The 20,732-nt window shown below is 55.3% G+C and overlaps 1 protein-coding gene across 3 annotated transcripts in view; it reads left to right on the forward strand.

The window, feature by feature from the left end:
• Positions 1-20,732, forward strand: part of Ror1 (ROR family WNT receptor 1) — a 302,418-nt gene that overhangs the window by 86,778 nt on the left and 194,908 nt on the right. Inside the window, exon 1 of one of the 3 annotated variants that reach the window (XM_087212844.1) lies at positions 315-19,261. The exons of the other annotated variants lie outside the window; for them this stretch is intronic. The gene's annotated coding sequence lies outside the window, so the exon portion shown is untranslated. Of the gene's footprint in view, positions 1-314; positions 19,262-20,732 lie in introns of those variants that run through there. 3 annotated transcript variants of the gene reach the window in all.

Consider the following 20,732-nt stretch of genomic DNA (forward strand, 5'->3'; position numbering starts at 1 on the left):
TAGATGCTTACAGTTTGTGGTGGGGGAATTAATGAGAGGCAAGTATAAAGGAAGAAGAAGAAATCGGTCGCCCAGTATGCTGGCAGGTGCCACGAAGGTAGAGATCCACTGAGTGCTGACTGGAGAAGCTGAGAAGGAGAAACAAACAGAAAGGAAGAGAAGGACAGAGGGGAGAGAGAGGAAGGAGGAGAAAGGGAAGCAGGAAAGAGCGGGGAGTGAGTGGATGAAAAGGAGCAGAGGGAGGGCCGGAGGGCATGAGTGGTGAGGGACAGAAAGAGCGAAGGAGGGAGACGGCGGGGGCGGGGGGGGGGGAGGAAGAGGCACGGGAGGTGGCAGAGAGGTGGGTTTCGCGGGCTCTACGCCCCACGGGAAGGCTTCCCGCCCTGGCGCCAGCGAGGCGTCCCTGAGAGACCTTCCTTCCCTCTGCCTGACGTCTGCAACTGACTTTGCCGTCTGTCACCTGGTGGAGAGTGAAGTCCGTGAGTCTCCAGGAAGCGAGCTTCTCGTGGGGTCAGCACATCCAGGGCATCTGCCGCCACGAGAGAGGCACCGGCCAGGGCTGTGGCCACGCCGAGCCACCCCCGAGCAGGTCTGTTCCCGAGGTGGCGTGCTTTCCTGGAGCCCCACACAGTGGCTCCAGCGTAGGGTGCACCAGGAGGCTCCGAGGCCCCGGCTTCCCCTTAAGAGGCCCCTTGGTTCCTGATTCACCCAGTTTCTCCCCCGGGTTGGGTCCAGGCTCAGGAGTTTGAGGGTTAGTCTGGATTGTCCCCGTCCCACGGCTGCTGCATCCCCACCCAAGCTGGCCGTGTCTCCTGCTGCAGCCTCGCCCTGCGCACAGTGGGACCTGTGACTCTGTCCTCAGCTTCTCTGAACCCAGGGCCCTACTGTGCGCATGTTGTTTGTTTTTATTTTTTAAATTTTAAACAATGTCTTAATTGGTGCATGTTTGCGATACATAACATTAGCATTCATTTCGGGGAGGTGATACACGTGTATATCCCGATCTTTTCTGTTTCCTTCCCTTCCCCTCTCCCTCTCCTCCTGACTGCCTTCCCCGTCCCCAAGTCTCCCCCCCGCCTCTTACCATCTCTCTTTTATTTTACCCTTTATTTATATTTTTGGTTTCTCATATAAGAGAAACCATGTGATATTTAACTTTCTGCATCTGACTTATTTCACTTAGCGTTACAGGCCCAAGATCCACCCTCTTGTCCTGCAAATGATGTGGATTAAATCATCTCTGTGGCTGAGTGAAATTCCACCGTTGACCACAGTTTCTTCATCCATTCACCGGCTGCTGGGGTCAGCTGTGTGCAGAGCTTAGCCATTGTGACTGCCCTGCGCCAAGCTGGGTGTGCCGGGTTCACTCTGTGTGCGGCTTTCACTCTTTCGGGAGACGCAGAGCGGGTGCTGGGAGGTGCAGCTGCTAGTTGGATTTTCGAGGCATGTGCACCCTGGTCTCCACAGTGTCTGAACTAGCTGACATTCCCCCGATCCTGGCGGCGTTTGTTCCTTCTGTGTCCTTGCTGACGGCCAGCCTGACTGGGTGAGATGGGCTCCGGGCTGTTTGGATTCACGTCTCCCCAGTGGAAGGTCATTTTAATATGAGCAGCCCAGCTGAGGCCGCGGAGGCTCAGCGGGGCCATGGTTTGTCCACGGTGCTTGAAGCCTTCAGCCCCAGCTTCTTTGCTGTGGTCCCCCGCTGCCCTGCGGGCTCCCAGGAGCGCCAGGAGCCTCCTAGGCGTTTGGGCCAGTGCTGGGCAGTGGTCTTGGTGTCATAGGGCAAATGTGTGTCTTTTCCTCCCTTGCAGATGCCTTTTCCCCCTGCTGGGCTTTGTCGGATTCTGCTTCGGAATGGGATTAGACAGCACAGGGTTGTGCTGCTGTAGAATCACCTCCACTAAGCACCCCTACGCTGGGTTTTGTGTGTCAGGCCGGGTGAAGGGGCTGCCCGGTATCGGAGAAGGGAACGTGACGCCTTCCCTTTGCCTTTAAACGACCCGCCTTCCCTCTCAAGACAGCAACCGTCTGCCACCATGTAAGCCGGATGGGGTCTCCGGGATGTGAGACCAGTGCTGTTGCTTACACAGAAACCTGTTCTTATGCCAGTCCATCCTCACCGCTGACTGATGTGGCGTGAGGGGAGGCGTTCTTACCCTTAGGAGCGAAGACGTCCCTTTTGTGGGTGGCTGAATTTTCTTTGCCTGGTGTTGGGTGACATCGCAGAGTGACTGGCTGGGGGACCCTAATGATCAGGCCCTGCTGCCCCCATATTGTGGATTAAGAAACCGAGCCCAGTATTTGAGTTCGTAATGACCATTGTTTCCCTCATGATAAATTGGTACAGAAAGCTACAGAGAAAAAGATATAATGATATGTAATCCCACAGCTAAGGGGAAACCATGCTTAATATTTATATTTTCCACCTATTATCATTTCTTTTAATTTTTTTTCTCTCATTCTGGGGGCTGAATCTAGGGCCTTTGCACTGAGCTACATCCTCAGCACTTTAAAAAAAATTTGTAAAATTTTGAGACAGGGTCTTCCTAAGTCTCTTTGTTGCCCAGGCTGGGCTTGAACTTGTGATCCTCCTGCTCAGCCTCCTAGAGTGCAGGGGTGACAGGCATGTGCTACCACGCCTGGCTGCACTTATTTCCTATTCATGTGCATTATGTATTAATTTGACATCTCGTGGTCTGAAAGGCAATTTTTATAGTTAAATCTACCACAAACATTTCATCCTACAGATAGTGCTAATACTAATGCTTCCTGCACCCCTCCTACACCGGCTCCGGTTTGCGGGGTGCACCCCCTCTGCCCAGCCCCCGGGAGACTCAGAGGTGCAGGCGAGGCGCAGCTGGTGACATCACCTCCCTGGCCGCCAGAGGAAATCTGATCTCATCAAACGATGCCTTTTACAGAGCCCGTGCGCTTCGGTTTTATTTTAAGGTTCTGGAGTAACATTCTCCATCTTGCTTGCCGCGCGTCACGTGCATAAGGCAGAACGCGAGCTCTCAGGTAAGCCTGAAGCTCTTCATTGTGGTCAAAGAAAAAGCCACACACTCTCCTGAATCAGAATAAAGGCTGCTGCACTGACCCTTTGTCCAGAGCCCAGGCAGGTGTTCAGGGAAGACCTGGAGGAGAGCAGAGAGATGGGCCCAGCAAGGAGCCCTGGCTGCTGTTCGTCGGCTAGAATTTGGGAGAAGAAAAGGAAGAGTTGTTTAGGAACAGAGTGCTGAAGTGCTCAGTCCATGAGCTGCTCTGGCGCTCGGTCTTCCCCGTGCTGGGATTGAGGTGGGTCCTGGGCACCTGCAGCGACCGGAACACAGTGTGGTGCCACCTGCCCATGTCCACGTCCCTGGAGACAAGGCTAAAGGACTGGCTGCACAGTGTCGACCCCATAGTGCAGCCTCATGCCAGTCCCTCGAGCCACCTGAGCCTCGGTTTCCCCTCTGGAGCCCAGAGGACAGCCACGGCTACCCACCTCAGAATGTTGTTTTAAAGATAAATTGAAGCCACCCATGTCACATCTTTGGTGCACGCTGGGGGCATCACACTCAAGCAGTGGCTGCTATTTTATTTTTACAAAAGACAGCCCGGCACAGCGTGGTGAGAACTTGGGTAGGCTGGGCTGTGGTGGTCCCGGGGAGTGACGTTTCGAATGTGACGTCCATTCCCTTTTTAAAATGTGCTGGGTCTTGGAATGGCCTCTTGAACTTGGTTTGCTGAGGGTATTTTCTGTGCCCGGCAGTGGCAGAGTTGGCAGATTTCTGATGCAGTGGTTGGGAGGCTCCTGGAAACCCTTCCCACCTGGCTTGGAGGGACTTCGGTGTGCAGGGTGGAGAGCTGCCTGCCGGACCAGGCAGGGGCTCCTCCTCGCCCCTTTCCGGGATACCTGGGCTTGGTAGCTTCTGTGTGCTGGCAGTGCTCTGGTGTAGATCGTCATACCTGCTCTTCAGAACAGTCCCCCAGGTGGGTTTATCGCCACTCCCACTTCACAGGTGAGGAAACTGAGGGCTGGGTCTGCTGCCATCGCGAAGCCAGCTGTCAGATGCAGAGCCCAGCCCCGTGCTTCTGGTTCGTAAAGGGGCAGAGAGAGCAAAGAGGAGGTCACCGCCGAAGGGCTAAGCAACGCTGATTCCTTCATGATCGCAAGCTCTCTTCCGTGAGGCCCCACGTCTGTTTAGATGAAGATGTAATTTTTGGGTGAACAGAAGTTTATTGTTATATAGGTAAAATACAGATGCACTAAAATATTTCTCATATTCCAGCCACAACCACTGTCAGCCTTTTGTTGTAATTGCACGCCGTGCTTTTCCCATTTGTATCCCAGTGAACGCGTCTTCATTTCCCCAAACTGTTTAGGAGTCATCTTTAGTAATAGAAATGGTCACATGTGGGCCGCAGAGAGCTGGAGGGATCCCGATGACCCACCTGCCCACACAGACTCCCCCTGGCCCCTCACCCTCGGGCCCTGGCGGGGAGCTGGTGTCATCGAGGCCCCTCATGCCTCCTGGTCCCCAGGTGAGCCTGCAGCTCGACCTGTGTCCCTCCAACCAGGACCGGGCCAGAGCTTCTCCTTTGGGCTGGGTGCTGCACACAGGCCGGTGGGAGACAGGCCAGGAGCTGAGCCTAGCGTCTGCGCAGGGCCTGAGTAGAGGCCTCAGGCAGCTTGCTTTATCCATCCTCCTGCTGCTTCCAGGTCTCACCTGCATTCCACACTGAGGCCCCTCTCCCTCCCCCCCTCCCCCCTCCTCCCTCCCTTCCTTCCTCTGTTCCTTGCACACTGAGCTGGTGGCCAGTGCCTTTCTTTGCACGCCTCTGCTCACAGAAAACAGAACTCTGCCACTCTTCCGGAGCGTGGGTTTGCAGATTCAGCCCCACCTGTGAAAGCCTGGAGGGAAGCCCTGCTAGCCTCCAGCACCTCCAGTGCGCCTGGCACAGGTGGGCCGAGGGCCTGGCAGCCCCTGGGTGCCTCTCCCTGCCCGCCCCAGCAGGTCTGCAGGCCACCGTGTGTGGCTTTGGTGAGGCTCGGCTACACTGCTCCTCACCTGGCCCCCCCAGGCTTCATGGAGCACCAGCCTGACTCCAGCCCACCTGGCCTCACCCCTGCAGCCTTCTAAGTGGGAGCCAGGGTCTGCACATTTCCCAGGGCCACGCTGCTGCACCCATCTGGGTCAGCTTTGTTCCTGTTTCCTTTCTTTTTTAAAAAAAGGCAATCAGCGTGGGCAATGGCTACATGAGACTGTGGAAAAATGGAATCATTATGTTGGAAATGTGGATGTCATCGTGCAGAGAAGCTCCTCAGCCACTTCCGGGGCTTGCTTACAGTGCCCTGCCCGAGAAGGGGAGCAGACAGAGGCGGGCTCGTCTGCACAGAGTTCCTGGCTGTGTTTGAGCAAGGCTCTCGGGTGGCTTGGGGACAGGAGGGGAGGTGAGCCAGGGCAGGGGCAGGGGCTGTCCGGCCTCCTGCATGGAGGGGACATGGCGAGATCCTGCGTTCAGCCCCTTCCCGAGCCTCCCTCTACCCCAGCAGCCAGTGCCCTCCCCTGAGCCTGGGGCTCCTGGCAGTGGAGGTGACCTTGCCCGGCCCCTTCCACAGTGTTGGGCAGGAAGCCTGAGGGTGCTGCACCCTCTCCACCCTGTCCCTGTGGCCCCTGGTACCCGGGCAGTGTCTTCCACTGAGGAGGAGCCGCCCAGCTGGCGTGGAGAGCAGGGGCCAGTCCCTGCGTGGGGTTGCAGTGCAGGCAGCGCCCAAGGGCTTGGATGCTTCATCTTGCCGGCTTGGCAGACTCCTACAACGAGGCCCCACCACGACGAGGCTCTGCCCCTTCTCGCCAGCCGGAGGCCGCCCGCCTCACCGGTTGGTGTCCTGGGGAACCATGTGTTGTGGACGTCATTGTCACCGCTGGCTGTAAGATGTGGGGACAGGGGCTATGGGCTCCTCACTGGCCTGGCCATTTTGTTGTCGAGGGGACAGAAGCCACGTGGCAACACTGAACTCTCCTTCACCACAGCGCCTCGGTTTCTTGCCCAGGAAGGCTTCAGGGGCAGCTCTGGGTTTGAACTGGACTCTGTCCCTCTCCTTAGGGTGTGGCCGTGTCTCCCCGTGCGTCGGTCTCCTCATCTGTGTGAGCCAGGGTGGAGTAGGTGCTGTCCCTGGGAGGACAGAGAGGTCACTCAGCTCCTGTTCCTGGGAAAGGAGGAGGCAGAGCAGATGAGACACGCAGTGTCGGCCGGCCATGAAGTGTGGGCAAGAGTCCAGAGGCCTTCAAGGGGCAGGGGAGGCCAGGGAGGGCGCTCTTCCTGAGCTCCAGGTGTCAGCTTTGCGCATGGGGACGAGACTGACTTTCTCTGTGCACTCAGCTAACATTTCCTGAGCCCATTGTGTGATCCACTCTAGTTGATGTTGTGGGGTGACACAAGACAAAGATACAGTCTTGCCCCCCACCTCAGGAGTTCGTAGTCTAGTGCTAAAGATAAGGGTTCCTCTAATTCAAGAAGAAACTGCATCTAAATGCAGCCTTTACAAAGTCCTGTCAGAGAAAGGCAGACCTGTTCCTGTTTAGATTGGGTCTGGAAGGATGAGTAAGAGTTCACCAGCAGGGATGAACAGTTTACAAAGGTAAGAATGTAAAGGCAAAGAAATGCAAAAGGCCCCTGTTAGTTGTGGCTGGCAGGCTGGCTGGCAGGGACGGGAGGGAGACCTAGGTGCTGCAGGGGCAGTGTGGACCTTGTTCAGGACGGGAAGGCGTGGGTGGCTGTCACCGATGCTGCTGGGCGGGGGTCTCTGTCCCTGTCCCCCGGGCTGGGCCGAGGGCCCTGAAGGGCAGCACAGAGGAAGTCCCCCTGAAGGCAGGGAGGACTTGGCATGCTTCATCTTGCCGGCTGGGCAGACTCATATAACGAGGCTCCACCATGACGCCCCCCTCCCTGTCTTTACTTGGCTCGCCCATTTATTCTTTTTTTCCTCTCTCTTTAAAAACTTGCATTTCTAAGTCAAAACAAAAAGTCTCCGCCTTTGGGAATGCAGTGTGGTTTTACTTCTGGTAAAGAAAATTTTGCTTTTGGATTTTTCTCTACTTGATAAAGAGCACAGTGTATATGTGTAGGTTGTAAAACTATGCCTTGGAAGGATCTCACATTTCTAAAGGGAGTGTGCATGCATGCAAATATATGCAAATCACAAACATGCATATTCAGGGTACATATATGCAAATCACACATATGCATAAGTGTATGCAAATTGCCCTAGTTCTGTAAGATTTTCTTTTGTATTTGCAGTGGTTTTTTTTCTTTTCAAGGAGCAAATAATCTTAAACGTTTTGAACACAAGTGTCCAACGTGGGGCTGGGGACAGCTCAGTGGCCCAGTGTGCAAGGCCTGGGGTTCGATCCCCGCACCACCAATTGGAAACAAACAAGCTCGCAGTGGAATTCTCGCACTCAGCTCGGAGGTTTGAAAGGCTCTGGGGGAGGAGGGGGAGCAGTTGGGAAGGGGCGTGGCCTCGCTTGGCCACCCTTCCGGAGCTGGTGATGACGCCAAAGGCCGTTTTCATTATCCGTCAATGTATGTTTGTTGAGCAACTACTCAGCCACCAGCTGCACCTCCAGGCTGGCTTATTTTGGACCGTAAGCCAATCCCTGCTCTGTCCCGGCCTCCTCAGTGTGGCCACAACACCCTGTGATTCTGTCATCGCCTCTCCCGCTTCGGGCCTGCTGCCAGGCACCTCTGGAAACAAACTGCCCCGGTGTTGGACCGGAGCCGGGGGGCGGAGCTGGCGGTCTTGGTGCCTCTCACACCCAGGGGTCCCTCATTGTGGCCCTATAGACTCAGCCCCTTCCTGCCGGGCAGACCAGGCCGGGTGGGTCTGGGGTTGCATCTGCAGCCTGCAGGGCTGCAGATGAGTGCGCGGGCAAGGGCCATGTTCCTGAAGCCGGGCCAGTGCTTTTAACAAAGGTGTTGTCAGCACAGGTGAACAAAGACTACAGCAAAAATCCACTCCACAAGCACCCAGCTCCAGCCGGACATCCAGAACCCAGAAAGGAACCGAATTCAGAAGGCGAGGCACAGAGGGAGGGCCGTGCTCCGCTGCAGTCGAGCTTCTCGGTGGTGACAGACCCCACGGGACCAGTCGGACCGGGAGGCTGTGCGAGGCCTTGTTGAGGAATGGACGGCCAGGGGCGGGGCCAGGGCCAGGGACAGGAGGGCCGGGGTGCAGCAGTCCCGAGGCTGGCCTGCAGGGGGCAGTGTAGGCGCCCCAGGAAGGGTGGGTGTGGAAGGGTCTGCACAGTCTGGTCGTCCTGACCCTCACCTCGAGGGAGGCTCCCCTGATCGGGTCTTGTGGCTAAGGACTTAGTGCTCATAGCACTGGCCACCGCTGCCTGGCCTCGGCCTTCAGGAAGAGCACGGCTGGCTGCTCGAGCCCTCCTGCAGTTTCCAAACTTTTCGGGGGTGCTGGGGGGTCCGGTGGGGCCATGCATGTGCTAATCATGCACGCCACCCCTGAGCTCCAGCCTGGCCACCACTGCCATGGTCAGTGATTGGCAGTGGTGTGGGAGGGGGTGTCTGACCATGGGCACCGGGCGCTCCCTGAGCCCCATATGCTAAATGTCCCAGTCCTGCCCAGAGGCCAGTGGCTCTGTTCCAAAGCAGCGTGGGCCCCCTTAGGTGACATGGGAATGTCTCCCGGGCAGCAGTGTCCCTCTGGGGACCAGATGCTGCTCCGGGCACCCTGCCCTGCCGGACCTCAGCCCTACTCTGTGTGCCAGGCCCCGATGCTTAGGTGACATAATGACCACAAGACCTGGCCCCTCCTGCGGGTGCCAGGCTGCGGAGGAGGCGTTGGGGTTGGGGGCCATGCATGGTGACGGGAGAGAACAGACCACACCCGCCAGACCGTGCTCCGCAAACAGCCAGTGAGTGGTGTTTAATGTAAATACACCTGCCATCTGCTCTCTGAAGCGCTGGCGCTGGTTCTGAGGTCGACTCGAGTTTGGGACATCGTGCTGTGTAGTTTACCTCCACCAGGGCACAGACTATGCTTGGTTCCGAGTGACCCCGGGGGCAGAGCTAAGGTGGCTTGGACCCCCGCCTGGAAGCTCTGCTTCCACCCAGCCTTCTGGGCCCACTCAGCTATGGCAGTCAGTGGTTTTTAAATTGTTATTATCTTTATTACTATTATTCTTTTTAATAAGGTCTCCCTATGTGGCCCAGGCTGGTCTCGAACTCCATAGCTCAAGTGATCTTCCTGTCTCAGCCTCCGGTGCAGACATACCTACCTGCCCAGCTCCCTCTTGGGGCTGCGGTCCCTGAGCCGAGACCCACACCGGGAGATCAGGTTCCCCCTCCCCCCGACCATGGTGCCACATGCCCTCCTTTTCCGGCTCACGTTCCAGGTTGTAGTTACATATTTATGTGATTACAGGATTACTATGTCCCTCCTGCCCTGGCCTGGCCTGTGGCTCCCGAGTGTAAGCTGTCCTTATTCTCCCTCGTAATCCTGTCCCCAACACAGGAGGGTGCTCAGTAGGCGGTTGTTCAAGCAGTGGATTATTGAATGCGCTACAGGTAAATTGGAAAATACAACTAAGCAAACAGGAAGGGAAAGAAGTCATCGCAATCCCACAACCATGGAAAACCCACTTTTTACCTTTAGTGCATACTTTTCTGTTGTTTTTCTATGCGATAAAATAATACTATGATTTTTTCATGACTTTTGTAAATAGGAATAAATGTATTAATTTGCCATCATTTTACTTAACCAGTTCTTTACGGTTCAACACTAGCCCGATTATGTAATCTATTGATTCATGGAAATTGATGTCAAATTATTTAAAGATGCCATCATGCGTACATGTCCAATCGCCATTTCACCCTGCCCAAGAGGAGCGTAGGAGTACGTCAGGACCCACTGTCCAGGGAAATGGGGACAGGAGACAGCAGAGCTGCAGACCAATGGGCAGGGCCCCGGGCACAAGAAATGGCTGGGGAAGTGGGGCTCCTCCTGGTGAATGTCCTCGTGTGGACCCCCTGGGGGTGCTATGGCGGGATCTCCACTGGCTCAGGCAGATGGGCAAGTAGAATGGTGGCCTTGGGATGACGTGGGAACTTCTGGGGCTGACAAGGCGGTGAGGAGGGAGGAGGAGGATCCCTTAGTGCTGCTTGTGGCGGACAGGGGGAGCCCCAGGGAGAGGGCTACAGCCCCGAAGCCAGGGGCCTTCCTAGTCTCCCTCCCTCTGGACCTGGTCTAGTGCCCCCTTGTGGCTGCCTCTGTTAATCTCTCCTCGGGGCCTTGGCTGCTGTGGTAAGCCAAATCTGCATTTGAGCCAACAGAGGAAGCCCTTGAAGGGATTTGCTTTGGGGATTCACCACTTTTTTACTTTCTGCTGAAGAAGGGTCCCTCTCTCCGAGAGTTGGGAAGGTGGAAGGCTGCTGTCCTGCCACGCCCACCGTACCACACCCTGGATACTTACTTCATGCTACACAAATCTCCTGACAAGGCAGTGAGGTGGCCACCACCCCGTGCCCATTTACAGACTGGGCGGTGCAGAGCAGGCTTTGAACTCTTGAACTCGGGCCGCGTGGTGCGGGGCCTCTGTTGGCGGAGACCCGGCGGGTTGTTAAGCACTCGGCCTGCTCCTCTCTGGGGCGTTTGTGACCCTTGAGTATGAACCAAGACAAGGCGAGCTCTGTGCTCCCATTTGGGGAAAGTTAATATTTCACATGCTCTTGAGGATTTAGGAGCTTGGTAAAAACTGACTATTAAGCAGGGATTTTCTTTAATTCCTTTTGTTTAAAGATTTTCTGGGGAAACACTCTGTGCACTGTGCCTCCCTCGGAGACGCTGGCGGTGCCAGAGACCGTTAGAGAGTTTGTGTAGCTCCAGAGCCGGCCAAAGCTGCCCACACACGTTGTGGGCATGAGGCCTGCAGGGGGAACAATCCCCACATGCAGCCAGAGCAGCGGCCGGGGCATCCAGGCCTCACCTGGGTCCCTGTCAGGGACAGCGTGACGAGGACCTTTAACCGTTCGCCTCTCAGAACAATGAGTTTGCTCAGGAAATAACCAGTTAGTCTCCAACAGTCACACTGGCTGTCGTGAAGGGAGATCTTGGAGTCGTGTAAGAAATGGACACTTCTTAGGAAGACAGGCGTATCTAGAGAAAATAAGGGACAAAAGCGTTTTGCGGCATCTTTGAAAGGACGGTTCCATGCACAAGGTCAGAGGGAACAGCTGGTCCTCTTCAAGCATCTCTTACAACGCCCCGTTTTCCCTTAGCATTGTTTTGGGAAGGAGTGCATTGTATCGACACATTGAGGAAAAAAATCACTTTTTGTTTTTCTAAAACTAATAGAAGCTTAGGCATTGTGATTAAGGAGCAAAAAGAGCCGATGCTGATGAATGCCCTCTTTCTTCAGCTGCAAAATTTAATAGCTGCCACCAAAAGGTTTTTCTTTTAATCAGCTAAAAATTTATTTTGTCCTTGACATTTTATGCCAAAAATCAGCCTGGAGAGGATGTTTTATAGCCAGAGCTGAATTGCCCTAAAGGTAGAGGTTTCCTGTGAGCATTGTTCATTGAGGTGGCATTTTGCATTAGATAAAAACTCCTGTTAATTTATTAGATAAGCATCTTAGCATTTCAGGAAGATAGAAGAAACGGCGGGGGGGGGGCGCATGAATGGTGGTGGGGAGACCCAAGGTCTTCTGGAGGATGAGACATTGTGCCATTGTCCCCGAGCTGTGACCTTCTGGAGCAGCTCCTCTGCCCCTGTGGGGACAGGAGGTCCCGAGTCATCCTGTGGCCCCCGTGGGAATACACGCTCATTTCCCTCTGTGTCAGGGATGCGTGGTGATAAAACCTGACACCTGATCCAGCGAGTTCCTTCTTAAGAGCTAGAAAAACAGAAATGACCAGAAAAGAGACAACTGTATGATCTCGAACAGCAGCACATGTGCGGTTAGCGGAGGCAAAATCTATAGAACGCAGAGCCCCGCAAGAAAGCTGATTTGCTTCCTGCACGCGGGGAAATGCAGGTATTCTATTAAAGTGATAGGAAGTCCATCCGCAGTCTTGTCTTTCTTTCATCTGTGTGTGAAGCAGGCCAGTCAACCCAGAAGCGCTGAGCCCTTGTCCTGAAGAAGAAGGACACCACTAGGCTCAGGAGGGACTCAGCAATGCGAGAGCCAGTCCTCGCCCCCTGGGGGGGGGCGTGTCTTGAGTGAAACCTGGGAAATTAAATGAAAAAGTCCAAGGTCAGGATAACACCCAGCTGCCAGAGGGGCCAGGAAGAAAGACCCAGGCCGAGCACTGGGCTCGGGGAGGATGGGCCGGGAGGGCGGGAAGGCGAGGCTGGAGCCGTGGCCGAGGGGCTCCCTGGCAGCAGGGAGCCTGCCTGTGTATCAGGCCTGCACAGCCCAGCTGTGACCCACTGCCTGCCTCTTATCTTCCTCCTGAGGAAGTGCTTTGCCTTCACTGTTCCTGAACATAGTTGACATACCAACGCCATGACCCGTCAGCCACCCCTGGAATCCGCCGCAGTGGCTCCTCCATGCAGTGTGGAGTGTGCTCCTGAGTGTGTGTCTCTGGAATGGGTCTGTGTCCCTTCAGCTGAGTGACACTCACTCCCGGCTCCAAGCTGAGGTGGCCTCTCGGAAGCACAGCTGCCTCACGGCCTGTCCTTGGGGATGTGTGTTTATTTACTCTGTGCCAGGCGCTGTGCCACGTCCCTTCCATGTGCAGATGCATCAGGCCCTGCACTAACAGGAGGCCTCACACACACACTCATCCTGATGCATTCAAATCATTTGTCAGCAGTTGCTGTCCATGTCCTCATGCCTTCTGCAGGCCTGCATGCCTACTGCGTGTCCGGCACTTCAGTCAGCCCTACTGGCTCGTGGAGAGACGGGGAGTCACTCACCAGTCACAGCTGCACCCTGCCTTCTGAACCGAATGCTTATTTGGGTATTTTGAAGTGTTCAAAATTAGCAGTGTTAAATTCAGAATTAGCAATTAGCAGTGTTCAATTCAGCGTGAACATGAACGTGCACGTGTGCACTGGGAATCCCGTTCAACTGCAGACTGTGGTCGGGAGTCTGTGTCCCAGCAGCGTCCAGGGCAAAGTGAGCCCTGAAGGTGGCAAGGTTTCAGAGACCCAGTAAACGGCCGCAGAAGCCCAAGACCGGCGGACAGGCAGCTGTGGCCACTGATGCCAGGGTAAGGACGGATCGAGGTCCCCCACGGGAGTCTTAGGGTCCAACCTCAGGCCCGGGGCGCAGTTTCCAACTGTGCGCACCTCAGGGTTTCAGGAAGGCCAGGTGCCCTCCCGGGAGCACGACTCAGCTGAGATGGGGGTGACAGAGGCCAGGCTCACTCCCGACTCCCTGGGGCCCTGGCTAAGTCCTGGCCCCACTGGGCCTTGGTTTCCCCTTCCATACAGCAGAGGGAAGGACGCCCTGCTCAGCCCAGGGCTGCGGGGAGCGGGGGTGAGGTGGGGTTTGCGGACGCGACTCTCAGGGAGATCAGAGCGGGCCGCACAGGCGGCTCACAGTGCGAACGCCAGGGGCTCAGCCCCCGCAGGAGTTGAAGTCTCAGGCAAGTACCTGTCGTGGTTCTTTGGTTGGAGGTTGTGGTTATTCTGTGCTGGCAAGCTTCGTGCTCTTCAGGACTGGCCTTGGCTGTACCCATACAAAGCCCGGACTCTCAGGATTTGTCCTCCCTACCCCGCCGGGAGGGTGTCTCAGTGGTAAGCACTTGCTTAGCATGCGTGAGGCCCTGGGCTCCATCCCCAGCACGGCCAAATGAAAGGTCTCAGTGGAGGGGCGATAACATTACTTTGCTGAATCATGGAGCACTTCGAGGATGAAAGCACCAACCCAATTTCACCATGAGGCACCTACAGCTCAGCCAGGCTCCCTTGTGGGGATTTTGATCTGTTCCTCTTTGTAAAAGGGAGTCTTTCCCACTTTGTAGCTCCCAAAATGTGATCGCTTCTGTTTCACCAGACTGTAAAGTTAGCAGCCGGGTGTCTGGTTAACCGTGACTTCACGCATGTGACTCCAGGGCTGGGTGTGACTTCAGGAAGGAGCTGAGAATTCCAGGATTATGCCCTTCTCTTTGTAACCAGAAAAGAGAAGGATTCTGAGAGTCTTTGAATTCTACATCCTTAGCCTTTCTAAAGAGTTCTGCAGCTCACCTAAGAAAGAACGGAGCAACCAGGAGCTCCACTGAGAAATTAGCGCAGCTTTCAGAGGAGAAAGCTGCCCTATGGGAACAGCAGTGATGATGATGATGTAAAGAGAGCGGCTGCGGCCCTGCAGCACAGGGCTGGGGTCCCCGCAGCTTCCGCTGGAAGGTGTTTGGCTCGAGGGCCACTCGCTTGTCCCTGCTCAGAGTCCGGGACTCTGACACAGCTGAGCCACTGTGTCGTGACCAGTGGATCCTTGCAGTACTTTCTCCTGGAGTGTACGGGCCTTGATTTCTCTCCTCCCCCTGCCCATGGCTCTCTGTCTCTGTACCCCTGAATCACACCTGTCCCCAGCTATGCAGTGGTCTTAGTCCTACCGGCCTGGTCTCCATAGGAACCAGATCATCACTCCTGGTTGCAGTGCTCTGCAGGGGCTCCCGTGATGCTTAGACTCTGCCTCTGTCCCCTTCCCACCTTGGCTGTGTCCCCACTCCTGGCTCCCTGCCCCTGTCTGTCTGTGGTCACCTTCTTTCCATTACTGTCTGCTCCGAGGTCTGGGAGCCCTGAGTCCTGTTCTCCTGGGCAGCTGTCCTGGCAACAACTCAGCATTTAAAGAAGCTCCTGGCCTCTTGGTACAGAGTCCTCATGTGCTCTTCTAACGTGTCGTCGTGTTTTCCTACTCATCGCTACTTGAGTTTTCTTTGTTTTGCGATGTAGTCTGCCCCCTCCCACTGGAAGGCAGACATGTCCCTGTCCCTTGGTGACTGAAGAATTTAAGGTTTTGGACCTTCTGTCCTGTTGCTTTTGCTTCTTCAACCATGTGGCTGGTTCTGGATTTTGGGGAGTTAAAAAACTGGCTGATGCCTCTTTAATTCCAAACAAAAGGTCTCCATATCCGCAGTCCTTTGCAGTCTGGCCGATGAGAAAGCAACATGCAGATGGGCATGTTTTGCCAGTCAGCCCAATGGTCTGGCGCCCTGCAGCTGAGGGAGGAGACCCCTGTCCCTGCCTCCCGGAAGCACCAGCACTCTTGGTGAGTTGGCCAGGGGCTGGGGGCGGGGGGCAGCGAGGCTCATGGAGTGATCTTGAAGTGCCTGGCAAGGACAAGCTTCCTAAGAATCCGGGACAGGCATAATTCCTTCATCTCGGAGGATGGATTCACTCAGGAAAGTGCCAGCTGCAGCCAGGGTGGCCCTCTTTTCTGTTGCTCCTGGCACATGCTCTTCTCCAGGCAACATGTGCAGTGGCCTGGGTGGTTTGGCTGTTTATCATCATCCAGAAAAATTGGTGGGAAAAGCCAAGAGGCCGTGGGCACTTCAGAGCTGGCGCTGGCACCAGCCACTGGGAGAGGCCTTGCTTTTATTAGCAATTTAGTCATTTTCGGCCAGGCGTGGCTGAGGAGCCGTGTGCAGACTCAAGATGTTGATGTGGGTGTGAAGGCGAGAGGAGCAGGTATGTCCTCATCCTTCCGCGGTCCCGAGGTCCAGCACAGCCAGCTCTGCCATGTGGTGCCGTGCTTCACATGTCTGCTCCACAGACATGCCCATGCCGTCGGCCCCGTGGCCCCGAATGGCATTACTATCTGCACTCACTCTACTGGAAAGCAGGGGTGTTAATGGGACCAAAGGGGAGGGAGGGGGTCCCGCTACCTTCTGAGGGCTGGACATGTGAGTGGGCAGCAGGAAGATTATCAGGAGAAAGCATCCACAGGGTTATTAACTGCACGGGGCATCACTGGAGTGAGAAGCAAATGCCTAATCCCAGCCAGATCCAGAAGCCGTGGAGGAGTAGAGCAGATGAAGGCAGCGAGGGACAATGGGCCCTTAGAACAGAACGTGACCGTCTGAGCATGGTGTTGTGACCAGACTCCATGCCTGTGATCCCAGTTAATCCTTGTTGGTTTGGGAACCCTCCGGGAGGGCACTCAGGATGACTGAGCTCTGAGTGGAGCATCTTTAGGCAGCTGTGGACCTTGGGCTGCACCTGAGCTCCACAGGAGTCACAGTTCACAGCTGCTGGCGCATCCAAGTGGCACACAAGGGGTGACTGAAAACTGCAGTGAATGTTTAAATTAAAAAAACCAAAAGCTTACTACAGGAAAAGATGTGTTCCCAAGGACGTGATGGGGTAGGTTCAAAGCAAGGGCGATGTCTTAGTTACTTTCTTGTTTCTGGGACAAAATCCCCAACACCCCCAAGTTAAAGGAGGAAAGTTTTATTTTAGCTCACAGTTTGTGGAGGTTTCAGTCCATTGCTGGCTGGTCCAAGGCAGGATGGCACAGCCGAGGAGCCTCACAGAGGAGAAACAGTCCATGGCATGGGAGGCAGGAAGCAGAGAGACTTCCTCCTTCTTTCCTTTTATGCCATCCAGGCTGCAAGCCTATTGGTTGGTGCCACCCCCACTCAGTGTGGGTCTTCCCTCTTTAGTTAGTCTATTACCCACATCCAGGACTATGCTAAGCCCATCAGTGGGCTAATTCAGTATTAAAAACACTCACAATCCAGTCACCCCCAAATCCCCACCTACAAGCACATGAGGCTTTGGAAATGGGCATCTAGGTATAAGCCATAACAGGGGAGTATTTTGATTATTTTGAGGAGGATTAAGGGCAATGTGCCTTTTACCTTAATTTTTTTGTTTAAACTTTCACTATATCTTTTGATCAGCCCTTCATTGAGCAAATGTTTACAGCAGTTTTGTCAAATAAAAACATGATGCTGTGTCCTTGTCCACCTTATGCACCGGATCTGGTACTTTGTGACTTCCGGCTCTTCCCCTCAGTCAAAACGACCATGAAAGGGAAACATTTTGAATCGACTCAGGATATCAAGGCAGCCAGGACAGTGCAACTAAGACCCTCAGGAGAGAGGGCTCCAGAGCTGCTGCAGGAAGCGGCCAGGACAGTGGGATGGGTGTGTTTGAAGTAACGTGGGGGATTTTGAGGGGATTCATGGTATTGTGTCTGTTGCTGTAATACATCTTAAACTTTAAACCTGTGTGTCTTGATCACACTGTGTATGTTGGGGTGCCCTTTCCTGACCTCCCCTGGCTTCCTCCTCCTAGTGTCACTCCAAGGAATAACCTAGGGAGAGCTTTGGATTGGTGCTGGGCCCTCAGGCTCCACGGGCCAGCTCTCACTGCCATTAGCCTGGGGACCCCCTTCCCTGCCAGCCTGTCTCTCCCTTTAGAGGCTTCAGAGGCTCCTTGGGGTGACCCCCAGGTAAGCCCACTCTGACTTTTCCAAGGGAGGCTGTGTGCCCTTGGATTGGCCCTGTGAGGGGTTGAAGCTCACAGGAGTCAGGAGAGGGCTGGAAATGCAATGCAGCTGGGGCGTCACAGGTGAAAGGGATTATTAAAGACCCACTTCGCTCCATGCCTGTGGACCCAGAAATAGGCAGATGACATTCCTGCCTCAGAGATGGGGGCTTTTACCCTTTCCAGCCCTCATTCTGTGCTTTTTCCTTTCTTCTCAGTTAGTATAATTTTTGCTTCTTTTTTCTGTCCATAAGCACTAAATTTGGGCATCTATTCTGTGGAGAACTGAGATTGTTATGAGAAAGTTTCTGTTCCTGACCTTGGGAAAATGAATACATGTTTATGTGTGAGCCAGTTACCTTGGCCAACTCCTATTTGCTCTTTAAAACCCATTTGAAATATCACCTCCTCTAGGGGCCTTCCCAGAATTCTCCTTGCACATTGGAACTTGGGGTTGTCTGTTTGACTCACATGTTACCCTGGAGAGCTGAGATCAGGGAGACTGTAGTTCTCGTCTGTCTCCATGATCCTGGTACTTTTGGGCACCCAATGTATGTGTGTTGATTGAAATGGTAAATAATAAAATAATAGCTAATCTGAGCGCTTCTTACAAAGCCTCCATGAGACAGGAGCTCACGTTTCTTGGGGCTTCCAGTCCTCCAGCGGGCTTCTCTTCGGTGGTGTCTTCGAGCCTCCTGCCTCATGGGAGGTGGGACTGATGTTGCTGCTTCACAGGCAGGAGGCCGCGGTTTGGTCACTCACACTGGGTTCTGACCAGAGCCTCTTCCCAGGCTCACTTAAGCTGCCTCTCCAGGGGGACCCCAGGCAGGGTTTAGGGTTTTTAACGGGACCCTTTCTTCCTTTAAAACCAAGGCTTCCAGCATATTGGACTCTGCCGCAAATGCACCAAAGTTGTTATGCCTTTGGCTGTGGTCAGCTTCTCTGTGGGTTTGGGGTCGGCTTCTCCTCCCCAACCACCTGTGACAGCAAGTTCTAGGTTAAGGTCTTTGGTGGAAGCAGCACTTGTTAGCCAGCAAGCGTAAAACCAGTACAGCCCCTTTCCCTAGGCTCGGTGCAGTCCCTCTCTCGAGGCTTGGTCCGCAGAGCGCCCTTGCGGAGAAAGGTCAGGCTCCTGACTGGGATGTCGACTTGGCCTGTGGCAAGGGCACAGGGCCCTGCAGAGTTCGTACCCAGCTGCTGCTCCAAGCCCCGCCTGTGCTAGCGCAGAGCGGAGCACTGGAAGCCACCGCGACTGTCAGCCAATCACATGGCTTGAATATCACTCATTTTACCAATGCCAAGTATGGTCCTGGCGGCCTGTATTAGCTCATGCCCATCAGTGACCGCTCAGCAGGTCTAGAGGGCAGCGTGTGAAGAGCGTTCAGCGGCATCCTCCACACCCTCACCAGCCAGCGCTCCCGTGTGAATTCCTCATCAGCCGCAGGAGAGTTGGAACCACCCCCGAAGGTGGATCTCGGATTGCGCAGCCAAATGTTAATTTAGAAACAAGCGCGCTCCTCGCTGTGAGTCTGCACTGACCCCGGACGGCATCTGCGCACAGGTTTCCTACCCCGCAAAGCCCTGAGGCCGGTCTCGGCAGTCTGTCTCTCCTCAGAGTCTCCGGCAGCGTCACCGGCTGTGCCCGTCCTGCTGCCGCTCTGTTGGGTCCCAGAGAAGGCAGGTGACTCCTGCAGCCACAAAGCGACAGCCCGGATTTGAACGCACGTCCAGCTGATGCTGGAGCTTGCCGCGGAGGAGGGGGCCTTGCGGGGGACCCGTTCTGCAGAGTTTCATCTGAAGCCTGAAGGCAGAGCTCAGGTGGGCTCCGGGTGCAGGGCGGAAGCAGAGGGGCCCGGAGGTGGGGTGGCGACACCGCTGTGCCTACTCTGCCCACCCTCCCGGCGACGCAGAGCCTGGAAGGTGCCCTTTCCCGTCCAGGTGCGAGGGCCGCAGGTGGTTGTGTTGAGAGTTACGAGCACTGCCCTCCTTTCACTCTGCTGGTTAGGCGCAGGCGGACGAAGACTGGGCGAGAGCGGCCGGGAGGCCTCGCGTGGGGCCGGGAACGTGGCTGGGGCGGGGGCCTGGCCGCTCAGAGCGAGGCGCCCCTCGTCCGTGTGGGACTGGCTGGCCGACGCTGGCACTGCTGGCCACACGCCCGGTGCCAGGCGGACCCGTCTGTGCCCTTACGTCCCGGGACTGACCTTCAGGGCCCAGCTGTCTCTCCAGTGTCCGGCGCAATAGCTCCTCAGGACATGTTTGTTGACTGCCTCAGTGTGGCCACTCTGCTTTCAGGAGACGTTGGGCTCCCTCTCAGCGCCCATGAACCTTTCTGGTCTGCACTGTGGGGCAGGGTGGCGTCCTTGTCCAGCCTCCTCCAGCCCGGGTTCCATCCCCAGCCCTGAAAAACATGCCCTGCCCTTATGGGCCCAGGTGGAGACATTTAGGGAACAGTAGTCATGCAAAGCACTGTGTTTTATGTAATTTCCGGAATCCTGAAAAATGTTATCGTGCCTCTGTTTGAAGTGAAGAAATCAGGGCTTTGGGAGGTGGAGTGGGGCCTGGCTCATCTCGGCCTCTGCCTCCACCGGGCTGTGGCTTTGCAGGTTCCAGATTCGGCCTGGGCACAGGGTGGCCGGGAGAGCAGGAGACAAGGATGTGCTCGGAGGCTTGTGGTGCACACCAGGCCTGGCTCCAAGCTGAGCCTTCCTGTCGCTTACCACTGTGTGGCCTTGGCAGAGACCTGCACCTGGCAAGCTCAGTTTGCCCATCTCTAGCGGGCATGGCACTGTGTGCCCCCCCCACCCCCGTGGGCTGGCAGTGCAGGTCCAGATGATGCTAGGCCTGGGAATCTGCCAGCACAGTGTGGCATGGCTCACAAGTGCTAAAGGCCACATTCGAGCCCCGCCTTCACTGCTTCCTGGTGGATCTGGAGGGGGTGATTTGACAGGTAAACTACTTCCCAAAGTCTTACCCAACTTAGATGTGTAAGGACTGCGGGCTGAACCCAGTTCAACACATATTTAAATTTTACAGAAGGAAAACATTTGGGTTGGCTTTGGTGGGGTTTCCTTTTTATAAAACTAGCTTTAAATGTTTTGCTTGTGAGGCTTCGGGGTCTGGAGGGGTGGGCAGCCTGTGTCTGAAGTCCGGGCTGGGAACCTCCGCCAGCGTCAGGCCTTTCCAACAGAGCCTGCCTGGGTTTCCCGAGGCTGTAGGCTGTGTGAGGGGAGTCAGCCCAGCTCATGCTGCAAATTAATTTTTCAAAGGAGAGAGGGGGGAGCCAAGAAAT

Source organism: Heterocephalus glaber, unplaced genomic scaffold, assembly GCF_053883595.1.
Source record: "Heterocephalus glaber isolate CG9 unplaced genomic scaffold, H.glaber_assembly_v1.0 deba00001442, whole genome shotgun sequence".
NCBI lineage: Eukaryota > Metazoa > Chordata > Mammalia > Rodentia > Bathyergidae > Heterocephalus > Heterocephalus glaber.